Here is a 13311-nt window from a genome sequence, read left to right as displayed (position 1 = left end):
GTGTAATATCCTCTCCTGAGGCGTTACATCCCATAAATTCCACATGATTCTATGTAGCCAGTTTCTGATCATAACCTTCAGATTGTTGAGTAAGTGGTGTACGTTCCCTGAATATGCTTTTGTAGAAATTGTCATCATGAATAAAACTAGAAATACTTTAAGGTTACCCAATATGTTTCCTTCCCATTGAGGACCATAGCTCATCAGCATTTACTTGTTTTGATGTATAAAAGCAATTATTTTATATATTTTTGTTGGCATTTGAGTTGGTTACTATGAAAGTACAAAATCTAGACAGCTTGGATTTGACAGCATGTATAGGATCTTTTCCAACTATTCAACAAGCCAAGAAAAGAGCATTAAAACAAGGAACTCAACAATATTTTCAAGGACATAAAAAAATCTGCCTATAACACTTAAAGACATATATAGCCAAGTGATTATCCCATCAGTGTATAATGAGACTTAGAGTTTTTAAACTGCTGCTCACAGTATCAGAAAAAAGGAAAAGCAACTATTAATCAATAAAATAAGGTTATGTACACATAAAATATATTCGTGGATAAAGTTATGGAATCATCTCACAAAAGTAATACTATATTCATGAAATGGGCTGAGCTGATAAATGGGAAATAATAAGATCGCTCATAAACATATGTTGAACAAAAGAAGCCAGACACAAAAGAATATATAATGAATAGTAACATTTATGTGTAGATAAGATACAGACAATCCTGATATATGGTGACAGAAATCAGAGCAGTTGTTATAGTTGTCATGAGCTTGTTTCTCAGAAGGGACATGAGAAGGGACCTCAGCTGCTGGTTATTCTTCTACATCCATTAAGTAGAAACTTTCCAATAAAGTTCACAGTCCTAAATATTCATCAAGCTTGTGAGATGTTGATAGCCTTCTATATGCACACTAAAATCCCTAGGTTTATTATAATATGCTAGATTTCATTAAACCACAAATATTACCCTTAAAGGAATTATCATAAAATGTAATAAAAGATTTGTATATAAAAGCTTACAATATCCACAGTATATAATGCTAGTATAAATAAATGATTATTCTACAGTTACAAACAGAAGATTGATTTGACTTCAGTAGATGTAGGTGAAATTGGGGAATAATATAGCTTTTTCATAAAAGATGAGCTGTGAGTCAGAAATCTGCAGTTTAGACGATAACATCGACTTTCTATAATTGGTAAGATATGTAAGGAAAATATACCAAAGTCCTATTTGTTTTTACCAAAATCAGTAGTACTAAATTAGGTGAGACAGAAATAACAGGCTTCCTGAGATTTCAATGTGAGACTGGCTGCAAGAACATCTAATGACATTCAAATCTGTGGATGCTCAGATCCTTATGTAAAATAGAAGGGTATTTGTTTAGTGTTTGAGTACATCTTCTTGTGTGTCTTAAATAATCTCTAAATTACATATACTACAGTAAACACTGTAAATGTCATGCCATTATTTTATAAGATTACTTATGTAATTATGATTTGGAAAAGTCATGTATATGCTCACATATTCTTTTTTTCCTTAAAACAGTTTTGGTCTGCAGTTGGATGAGTCCACAGATGTGACATCCATAGATATATACAGTTGAGTGCAGTAAGGCTACAGTTTTAATGAATTCAGATAATGGAGAAAAGAATTTGTATTTCTGTAGACACAGGGGAACCATTTAACATTTATGAGCAGGAAAAAGTTATGATCAAAATTATGCTCCAGAAAAATAAATCCATTGACCTCAAGATTATTAGAAGGAGAAGAAAATTGATGTAGCAAGGAAGCATAAATGGGTGTTATGAAAATGTAATTCACTTCCATTTAACAAACAGTTATTAAAGGTCTACTGACTGGCTCTAGCAAAAATTAGTGAGCACATGCATTTGGTCATTGCAGTGGGAGGGTGATAAGTGGCAGACATGACACTTTTATTAAAGAATGATTTGAAAGTTTATTTATTGGGTAGTACTAATAAAATTTTATAGCAATGTATGAATTAAGAATATGTATGGTTACCATACAAAGCAATCTCCACAAATGCATAGCAGTTTATCATCTTTTTTTACACAGTGAAAAGATTATGCCTACATATCGCTGCTGTTAGTGCATCATCCCCACAATGCCATCTTACCAAGGATCTTCCCTCCATCCTTTGCTATGTATGTCTGAAAATGGTCATCATGTATATGCAAAGTATACAATGTGATGTTTTGATACAAGGGTACATTGTGCATTGAATTGCATAATTAAGCTAATTGATATCTACCCCTCACACCTGCACTTTTTCTCTGTGTGTGATGAAAATGCTTCAAATCTATATTCCTACTAAGGTTATTATCATGAATATTACATCCTCAGAAATCATTCATCTTAATATCTGAAACTTAGAACACTTTGACTAGGTTTTATACATCTGTATCCGTAAATACTCAAGAGTTCCACATTTCTACATACCAATGCTTTGTTTTCTATACTCCAGTGCCTTTAAAAAAAGATCAACATCTGCCATGTCTTCCATACTGCTTGAACATGAAAACTGGAGAAAGTGGTAATATCAGATTATTGTGTGAGTCATTTGTAGCAAAAAAGGAGCCTTGCAGAAACCTTATGGTCTGTTTCCCTCAATGGGTGAGTGGCTATAGCTAGTGTAGCCACAGCTGAAATGGAAACCTTGAAAATAGAGAATGAGAAGAGGATGCACAAGATGCCGTTGTCCTTGGGAAAAATACATTGCCAACCTGCCAGATCCACACAGAAAAACCAAACGTTGTTAGCAAAGGGTAGAGGAAGAGCTGTGGATGCTCTTAAAATTTTTTTTCCAAGGTCATAACGCATTGGTTACACACTGGACAGGAGATAGCTTCTGCTCTTCAAGGTCATAACTCATTGGTTACACACTGGACAGGAGATAGCTTCTGCTCTTCAAGGTCATAACGCATTGGTTACACACTGGACAGGAGATAGCTTCTGCTCTTCAAGGTCATAACGCATTGGTTACACACTGGACAGGAGATAGCTTCTGCTCTTCAAGGTCTTAACGCATTGGTTACACACTGGACAGGAGATAGCTTCTGCTCTTCAAGGTCATACTTAATGACTGTCACAATACTATAGGTGCCTGTAAGAAGTAAGTATATTAAATAAGAAATTGAGACTTTCTACTTCATGTATGTGATATTTTTCCAAGTGTTTGTATATTTCATTAATAATTCCTTATTGCTTCCAAAACTGCTTCTAATCATATATAATGATCCAATAAGATCATTATAAATAATAGAAAGGGACTAAAGTGGATGTGACCTACAGTTGTGTGAATAATTCTAAATTTAATATCAATGTAAGACAAACTAATGTTTGTAAAAGACATCTCATCTTTTAACTTTTTGAGGAAACAGTTTTATTTTGAGAAATAATTTCTCAACACAGAACAAGAAATAAATGATTATGAACATTTTAGCATATATGTTAGGCTCTTAAAGAGAATTGTTTCAAATAGATGGGGTTTTCAAGTGTGAATTCACAGTCCTTCTTCTTGAATTCATTCTTTGACCTGGATCATATATTATGTAAGATATATAATATATTCTATTATAATATTTATAATATATAAATAATCTGAGATTTTTTTCATGTAATACTTCCTTGAAACAGGATGCATATGCACCTACTTTTCTATCATTTTTTTGTATGTTGAAGTCAATCAATGAATATTTATTGAAAAATAAGAGATATTATACTTTTTCTTCTCATTGATTATAAATGATTGGTTCTTTAATACTCTACAGATAGAAAATTTTGCTATTAACCCAAAGAGTTCCAGTTCAAACACTCAAATTTAAATAGCTTGCATTTTCCCCTGATATCTCAAATCACTCAGAATGACATCTCCTGTATCTTGGTTCTTCTGGTAGATAATTGATGCATCATGAACAAAGGGATTCCTAATGGCAACTGAGACAATGTTACTCTGGTAAATTATTCCTGACTACCTGAATGTTAAGACAAAGCAGAGAAGCTTCAGGTAGGTACATTTTAGGCTTTTCTTCTAATGTTTTGCCTGTTCCAACCAGCTCTGAGAAAATGTTGACATTATACTGAGTTTCACAGCTCAACACTGTGGTATTGATTAAGAAACAAGTGATATGCTCTAGAAATAAGGCTAGAAGAATGAGTCATTGAACAGTTCATTCTCCACAACTGAGTGGAGAGTGGGGACTGACTTTAACACGAACTCTGGTGCCCCATATTTGTCCACGTCCCCTGAATGGGGAGACCTGGTGGCACTCAGAGGAAGGATAGCAGGCTACCAAGAAGAGACTTGATACCCTGTGAGCATATACAGGGGGAGGAAGTCCCTCTCAGTCACAGTCATAGGGGAGGGGAGTAAGGGGAAAATGGGAGGGAGGGAGGAATGGGAGGATACAAGGGGTGGGATAACCATTGAGATGTAATATGAATAAATTAATAAAACTTAAAAAAAGATTTACAAAAAAAAAAAAAAAGAAAATTCTGTTCTATAAGCAGAGAAGGATGACTTTCATTCTGCCGAAACATATGCCCCTCACTCTTTTCTCAGAGGTAACACAGAAGGATATTTGCCAACTGCCAAAAATTTCTTCACATCAGAACTGACAATTTGAAATTTCAGATTTTTATATGCCACACTATGGTAGAGGTCATTTTGGTATGAAAACTTTTAGCTGTACGATACCATCTGCTTTTACCCTGTGTGATGGTTTGAATATGCCCCATACACTCATGTGTTTGACTGGTTGGCCCATGGGGAGTGGCACTAGCAGGAGATGTGGCCTTGTTGGAGTAAGAGTGGCGTTGTTGGAGGAAGTGTGTCATGGAAGAGTCAGGCTTTGAGGTCTCCTGTGCTCAAGCTCCTCCCAGATGTAGAACTCTTGGCTACTCCAGCACCATCTTTGTTTGCATGCTGCCACGCTACCCACATGATGATAAAGGACTAAACCTCTGAAACTATAAGCCAGACCCAAGTAAATATTTTCCTTTCTATGAGTTGCCTTGGTCATGGTGTCTCTCTACAATGACAAAATCCAAGTTAAGCTGTCATGTGAGTCCATATATGTCACCTGTTCAAAGTAAGTGAACATGTAGACATTTGATAGACTTAAGCAGGTATTTTTCTATATACTTAAATATAAGCTTTTTACCATATTTTTAAGTGGTGTTGGAAAAGATGTGACCAAGAGAAAGAGATATGATGAAAGTAGGTTTGAAAGCATGATGCTTTTGACAGAAATGGAAAATTAAGGAACAGAATATTTCATCTGAAGTTGCCTACCTCCAATGTAATTTGGAATCTTTGTTTGGAGGTTCTTTGCTACTTGAATTAATCAGGAGTATATTTAAGAATGGAACAGTGTGCTCAGACCCTGAGAAAAATATATAATAAAAAAGAATCATCAGGATGAAGTTCCAGGAAGGGACCAGCTGAGGTCTGGCTCAGGGCACCTCATCCTGGCCTGGCTCAGCATAGACCCCTTTTGATTCATCACCTCCCACTCACTTCCTGACTTAATTCGCCTTCAGACCTCTAGCTTCATGTTCCATTCCCAATACTGCACTTACATCCCTGAAGCTGACAGCCAATTTAACATCCCTGGCCTCCAAGACCTTGTCTCAGCATTATACTCCCCTTTGGAGTATCTGATCCAGGCTGTCTACGGAGAACTTGGACAGGTCGTATCTGTCTTACACATTTTAAGAGGAAGAAAGTAGAGTGTCTAAGAATATCTTTATAAGCAGACCATATTTATTTTGAGACAGCATTTTATTAGGGCTATAAACATTGCAATTAATCATGATCTGCTTTTTGCGGTATGCAAATGCACACATACTAAAAGGAAGATTACTGAGAATACATGCTATGAATCACAGTATTCCTGTGACACTTTTCCAAATGTAGAAGTAAGGTAAGTGCTTTCCAAATAGTATACATTTGGTTTGTTAACATGTACTGACTCCACTGTGTCTCAGCATTGCTCTGGGCTTTGTAAGGAATGCTACAGTGGAAAAAAGAATGTGAAATTTGAATTTTTGATTGGCCTCTCAGTAATAGTTACTGACTCTCATTCAATTTACATATTTAAATACTATAAAATATTTATAAAATTCACATCTTTGAAACTCCATTTAGCCTTTCTTTTATTAGCTTCTAATGAAATCTGTAGAAACAAGTGGAATTTCATTGACTTCTCTGATTTGGAGGTGTCACTCTGTGGTTCCCCGATACCTCTTTTAAATAATAAAAACAATATAGTCCTAAACATAATATAAAATAAAAATTATTCAAATAGTACTTAAATATTGCTATGGTTAGTTATAATTCTTAGCTGGTCACAGCACAAAATCACCTTGAAAAAGAGTCTTAATGAGGGGTTATTGTCAGGATGACCTATAGGCATGTCTGTGGATAACTATCTTAATTGTTAATTAATGTAAGGAGATGTGTCCCATAGTTGGTGGCATCATTTAAAGGGCTGGAATCTAGGCTCTAGAAAAATGGCAAAAGATAGCTGAGTAAAGAGCAAATGAGCAAAAAAGCAAGGACCCATCTATGTACTCTTTCTGCTCTTGGCTGCACATAACGCTCTAAGACCCTGCCAAACATGCTTGTCCTTCTCTTTCTCCATGATGCTTCCTGTCAGGGCATTTTGTCATAGCAACTGAAGTAAAACAGGAATAGGTTCAGGGCTCTCTTCATAAGGAATGTCTTTTCTTTATGCATCATGTAGAACTTTTGGCTCATTCTTCAGCCTCCACTGCCATGCTGACCATAGGGTGATCCTTGAAGTGTCCATCCATTATGTAGTGAGTAGGTGGGCAGTTCTCATGTTGATCTTATTAGCTGTTAATTCTGGTGGCCCACTACACCTCTGAAGTGGGTAGCGCCACAGAGCCAACATTTGTATACGTTATGTCTTCTTAGGTGATATTCATGTTGTTGATTCAGAAAGCAGACTTTGAGAATCCCTCAACCACTATAAAACAGAGAAATACAAATGTACCATCTTCTTTCTGCTGTATTGATGTTAGTCGTTCAGGTGAATGGCACACATTTGTATATGTGTTCAATTTTTACTAAAAGAAATGATTTGTAGTCCTGCTAAATTTTTGCCTGAAATAAGACTTATTTATACAGCCATCTACTCTACTCTTCCATGTATGTGTTTAGTAATTCTCTTAAACTTAATCATCTCAATCTAAACTTTTTTAAATTTAATTTAATTTTTTATTCTTCTCTCATATAATACATTCCCCCTGCAGCCTCTCTTTCCTTCCCTTCTCCCAGTCTCCCTCCAGTCCTCTCTTTCCTCCAGATCCATTGTTCCTCCATTTTTCTTCAGAAAAGAACAGGTCTTCCAGTGACACCAACCAAACTCAGCATAACAAGATGCAATAGGACCAGGAATATACCTTCATGTCAAGGCTAACTATGCAAACCCTCTGTGTTTTACCTAACAAGTAATATCTGAAAGTAGACTCTAAAGTATCAGGTATAACTGGGTCAGAGAAGAAATAAAATTATATAACAACATATCTGGTAATAAGCAGCAAAGAGTAAAATAAAGATTAAGATACTTGTTATATAAACAAAAACTACCTGGTTTCCAAATAACAAAGAAATGTAATATATCATAATAAGAATGTTAAATTAATTGAATCCAATTCATGTTAGATGTAAGCAATAAAATTGATAGACAAGGTTTTAAGGTAGTAATTGTAATTATACTTATGTGTTCCTAAAGTTAAGAAGAAACAGAAAATATTTAAAAAACCCATTAAAACTTCTAGTTCCTTTGATAGTAACAGAAGATTACAGATGGTATATAAATAATTAACTTGAAGAGAGTATTACTTTATCATTGGTGTGACAAAATTTCTTGCCAAAGCCTAGGTAAGAGAGGAAGAATTTATTTGAAGTTACAGTTTAAGGGAATACAGACTACCTTGGACTGAAAGGCAAGTGAGTAGGAAGCAGAGACATAAGGAAACTGGTTGCTGTGTGCCTGTAGTGTGTCCTTCTTCATTTCCAGTCCAGTGCCATAGGCCATGGATTACTGTTGCCATTAAGGATGGATTAAATCAGTTAACCCTTTCTAGAAAGACCTTCACAGACACACTTAAAGATGGGTCTCTGTGGTGATTCTGATACCAGTCGAGTTTTGAAAATGAAGAATATCCATCATAAAAACCCACCAGTAGAAAAAAAACCCTGAAAATATAAAGCCTAAAGAATGGAGGTTAAAAACAAACAAACAAACAGATGGTCTGTGAGCTATGGGACAGCTTCACTGGCCTAATGTACATATAATGACACTAGGCTGAAATCCAAGAAAATAGAGCAGAGGATATGTAAATAATGTAGTTGTGAGACTGGTAACCACAGGTTTCCAACCACTGATACATCCATTCTTCCTACTGTGGCAATCTGAGTGACAACTGCACCACATAAGCTTATGGATCTGAACCCTTGGCCCCACTTGATGGCACTATCTCGGGAAATGATAGAACTTTTGAGATGTGGTGCCTCCTATGAGGAAGTTCGTCACTGGAGCAGGTTTTGAGAACTTATAGTTTTCCCAACATTCAATTCTCTCTCTGTTTCCTGGGTGCAGAAGGAAAGGCTCAGGTCTCCTGCCACAGAAAACAACTCATCTGGAGCCAGAAGCACATAAAAACTTTCTTTTAGAAGTGAACTTGGCAGTTCATCAAAGCAACAAGTGTAACTAATGAAACCTCTATCTCTGGTTTCCTGGGGAATAATAATAGAGCAGGGAAGGGCAGCCCCTTACTTTTAGGAAATTATTGTTCTTTGTCTTTAAATATGAGTATCGTGATCAACATGGGGAAATATAAGAAAATACAGCACTGTGAAAGATCAGAAATTAAAACTATATATTTCTAGACTAGCTGTTTCTCTCTTTTGCTGGAATTCAAGTGACTGTTGTACCATTTTGTCTCTGTTGCTCAGAAGAGAAGGTTCTATTAATAAATTTAAGAATTAATGTAAAAGACTATGCCATGAATTAGGCACTAGATAGAGGCTTGTTGAGATAGCAAATTACTTTAAAAGTCATTAACCACCCCTAACTTAATAAAGTAAAGTCTTAACACTATTAAAGAGATTAACAGATGTTGGATGTTGTCTTTAATGTTTAATGAAAAATATTTATCTGCTGCTGTAATGTAGTTCTGTTTTCTTGACCTTTTATGCTTTTACTCTGCCTTTAATTAGGTATGTTATATTTCTTTTAAAAGTCTGAGTTTTTTTTTTTTGTTTTGTTTTGTTTGCAAGACTACAGATGTATTTTTTCCAATACCAGATTCAATCTTCAACAAATGACATTTTGAGGTATTTTTCCATGAGGCATCTCCAAGGAAGACGTGGAAGCCTGAAGGAATCTGTGGGAGTAACACAGAGAAAATGCCATTTATTTTTCTACATCCAGCATGGCACATGAAGATTTGTAAACACACACACACACACACACACACACACACACACACACACACACACACACAAATGTGTTTAATTAATGCAGCTTGAAGCTATGAGTGTGCCATAGTGACAACTGTGCTTTGTTTTAGATGATCTTTTCTTTTTCGTGTGTTCATGTAAAGAGAGTTGTTTTTGAGCCATAAGCAGCATTCCCATAAACAATGAGTAAGACTTCTACAGGGAAAATAGTTTAGCTTCAATATTAGGGGAAACAAACACCCTTATAGCTAGAAAGGAAACATTCAATTTAAGCTGCAGCAGTCTGTAGGCTACTTTTCAAGAATTGCTTACAGTTGGTTTACAGTCTCTCAAGCAGAATAATGTGGAAAACAAGTAGCAGGTTGGAAAATATGGAAACCTTTTCTTGACTTAAGTGACTACAGAGGAGAGACGTTTTACCTGAAGAATAAAGAATAAGGTAAAGGGAGAAGGAGGAGGAATAGGAGGAGGACTAAGAAGAGGAAGAAAGCAGAGTGGGATGAGAATGAGAGGGATGAGGGACGGAGGGAGGAGGAAGAAGGAGAAGGAGGAGAGGAAAACAGAACATGCCGGTGACTCCCTGAAGGAGAGACAACCTGATGGGTATCCATGGAGATCTGAACTTCTGTCCAGGTCAGTCCTGGTTTCTAAATGGGAACAGCATTGTAGCTTTCTCAGTTGTGTGCAATACAAAAAGTGCTCCCTCATTTCACTTTGGAATTTTATTTCTAACTTCTAATGATTTCTATCTGCTCCAGACAAAATAACAATAATGAAATACTTGGAGGAGAGTGAAAAGAATGGGAGAGGAGAAGGCGATGGAAGCAAAGGGAGGAGAGAGGATGTGAGTGAGAGACAGTTGGGGGTGAGGAAGGATGAAACTCTCTCAAAATTCAGTGTAGCCTTTTTGTGATATCCATCCCTATACAAAAACAAACATGCAAACAAACTTCCAAGACAGAAAAAAAAAAAAAAAAAGAGACCCAAACAAAACAAAACAAAAGCCTTTCCCTTCTTGAAGACTGGAACACTAAATAATCATGAGCTTTCCCCCTTGTACTATAGTAAAGTGGCTTTGCTTATCCTTGAGCCTAGATGAAAAGGTCATGACCTTCAGAGCAGCTGCAAAAAGGACCTAGATTTAATGTTGGTCCTAAACTATGGTATAAGTTGTAAGGATATTATAGCTAAAATTAGCATGAGTGTCAATTTGGTTCTAAAATATTGACAGAATAAGGCTCCTATTGAAGGCCAGGCACTATTCCATCTCTCAGTGTGGACATCCAAAGATAACAGCCACTGATTTGAGGAAGTTTTAAGTTTAGAAGAAAAGGTTAAACAGGCACACAGATTGTAATGGGCAGAGACAGAAGCGAGGAGTCTCCGAGACGCCCACAGATATCTAGGAGGTCTTAAGTCCAGAATGTTGCCACAGTGAGCTCTTTCAATCGAATAGGTTTTCAGCAGGGCAAGGTAAAAGAAGATGATTCTAGCTGGGAGGACAATGTGAACCCAAGTGGCATGTTCAAAGTTTTAGTATACTTGGGGATAAAAACTTGTTTAAAGTAATGTTTACCAACTGGGATAATAATTATAGGACTTGCTGAATAGATTATTGTCTTGCCACGTATTTCTATCTCATGCCTTATTGTTTGTTTGTGGGATTTTTTGTTTGTTGTTTTGAGTTTGAAGGAAGACATGTTTAAAAAAGAACAGAAAAGCCAGACACAAGCTTTTAATTCCAACACTAGGGAGGCAGAGTTAGGTGGATTTCTGTGAGATCAAGAATAGCCTAGTCTACATAGTGAATTCCAGGGCGGTCAGGCATTCATAGGAAGACACAGTATTAGCTCCCACTCAAATAGTGAATAAATATATAAATAAACAAGTAAAACTCTATAGAATAATGAAAAATTTCAAAGTTATTTCATCAATGTAACTGGCATCAAGACACAAAAACAAAACAAAACAAAAAAGACCTATTGTATAATAGCACCTCTGTCACAGCTTTTATAGGTTTTATCAGTCACCTTTTACCCCTGAACACTGTTATCATAATCTCTACCATTGTATCACTATTAATTTTTCTTTGTTCATAATTAAATCAAATGAAATAATATGGTAGAACTATCTGTCTGAGTGCACTGAACATTCTTTTTATACCATACAAATATTGTTTGTTCTTTTGATTGTTGATTGTAATTCAATTCATGAATTGTATGGGTGATCTGTTTTTCATGACATTTGAGCTTGCCATTTGTTTTAATCTTAATTTTCCAAGCAAGTAGATTAAAACTAATTCAACCACACAGGACTCTAATTAAGTCTGGAATTGCTCAAATTTAGAAACTGGATCACAAATGCTATTCCCAGCTTGTTTAACCATTTTCCCCAATCTATTGGGGCCCCTAAAAGGTATTATTTGTCCCAAATCAGCCAGGAGAAACCTTAAGAGAACAATACTCCATTTCCCTTAAGGGGGATTAGGTAAGTTTTTGCTTACTTTCTTGGGCTATATATGTTTATTTTCACTGGGAGTTGGTTTTAAGTTATTATTGGTCTTATATAGAGAGAAACCAGGTTGGACTAGAGAGGTCTCTCTTTTCCATGCACTGCCCCCTTTGTCCAGATTCATAGGCCTGGAAGGTCTCCCTGTGGGCCTCCTGCTCCTCTCAGTACCCTCCACTCACCAACTCTCACATACAATCTGCAGCTCTACTCCCAAAGTCCTGTTGCAAGTCCCAGCAACTTTCCTGGTCACCTACTATATGGATTCTCTCAAAGGACATCTATGTTAGGTTAATATTCACTTATAAATGAGTATATGCCACGCATATCTTTCTGGGTCTGGGTTAACTCACTTAGGATGATCATTTCTAGTTCAATTCATTTGCCTGAAAATTTCAAGATTTCCTTGTTTTTATACCTGAAAAATATTCCATTGTGTTAAGTGTACCAGTGTTTCTTTATCCATTCTTTGGTTGAGGGACATCTATGTAGTTTTCAGATTCTAGCTGTTACAGATGATACTTTTCTGAACATAATTGAACAAATATATTTGTGGTATTGTGGAGCATTTTTCAGGTATATGCCCAGGAGTAAAATAGCAGGGTCTTTAGGTAGCACTATTCCTTATTTTTTAAGAGAACCCCAGACTAATTTCCAAAGTGATTGTTCAAGTTTACACTTCCACCAGCAATAGAGGCATGTCCCCCTTTCTTCTCATCCTCACAACATGTGCTGACACACCATGGGTTCATTTCTGAGTCTTCAATTCAATTTCACTGATCGACCAGCTAATTATATGCTAGTACCAGGCTGTTTTTATTACAGTTATTCTATAGTACAGCTTGAGATCCAGGATGGTGATTCCTCCAGAAGATCTGTTGTTGTACAGGATTGTTTTAGCTATTCTGGGTTGTTTTGTTTTTCCATATGAAGTTGAAAATTGATCTTTTAAGGTCCATAAAGAATTATGTAGGGACTTTGTTGGGAATTACATTGAATCTGTAGTTTGCTCTTGGTAAGATGAGCATGTTTGCTATCTTGACTCTCCTGAACCATGAGCATGGGAGATATTTCCATCTTCTCCTATCTTCTGCAGTTTCATTCTTCAGAGACATGAAGTTGTTTTTTCACACAAATCTTTGGCTTGCTTGGTTAGAGTTACAACTACTTTATGTTATTTGTGTCTATTGAGTCATTTCCCTAATTTCTTTCTATGCCAAATTGTCATTTTTATACAGCAGGGCCCCTGATTTTTTTTAGTTCATTTTCTAT

Source organism: Acomys russatus, chromosome 2, assembly GCF_903995435.1.
Source record: "Acomys russatus chromosome 2, mAcoRus1.1, whole genome shotgun sequence".
In the NCBI taxonomy this organism is placed as follows: Eukaryota; Metazoa; Chordata; class Mammalia; order Rodentia; family Muridae; genus Acomys; species Acomys russatus.
This window is presented reverse-complemented; position numbering follows the sequence as displayed.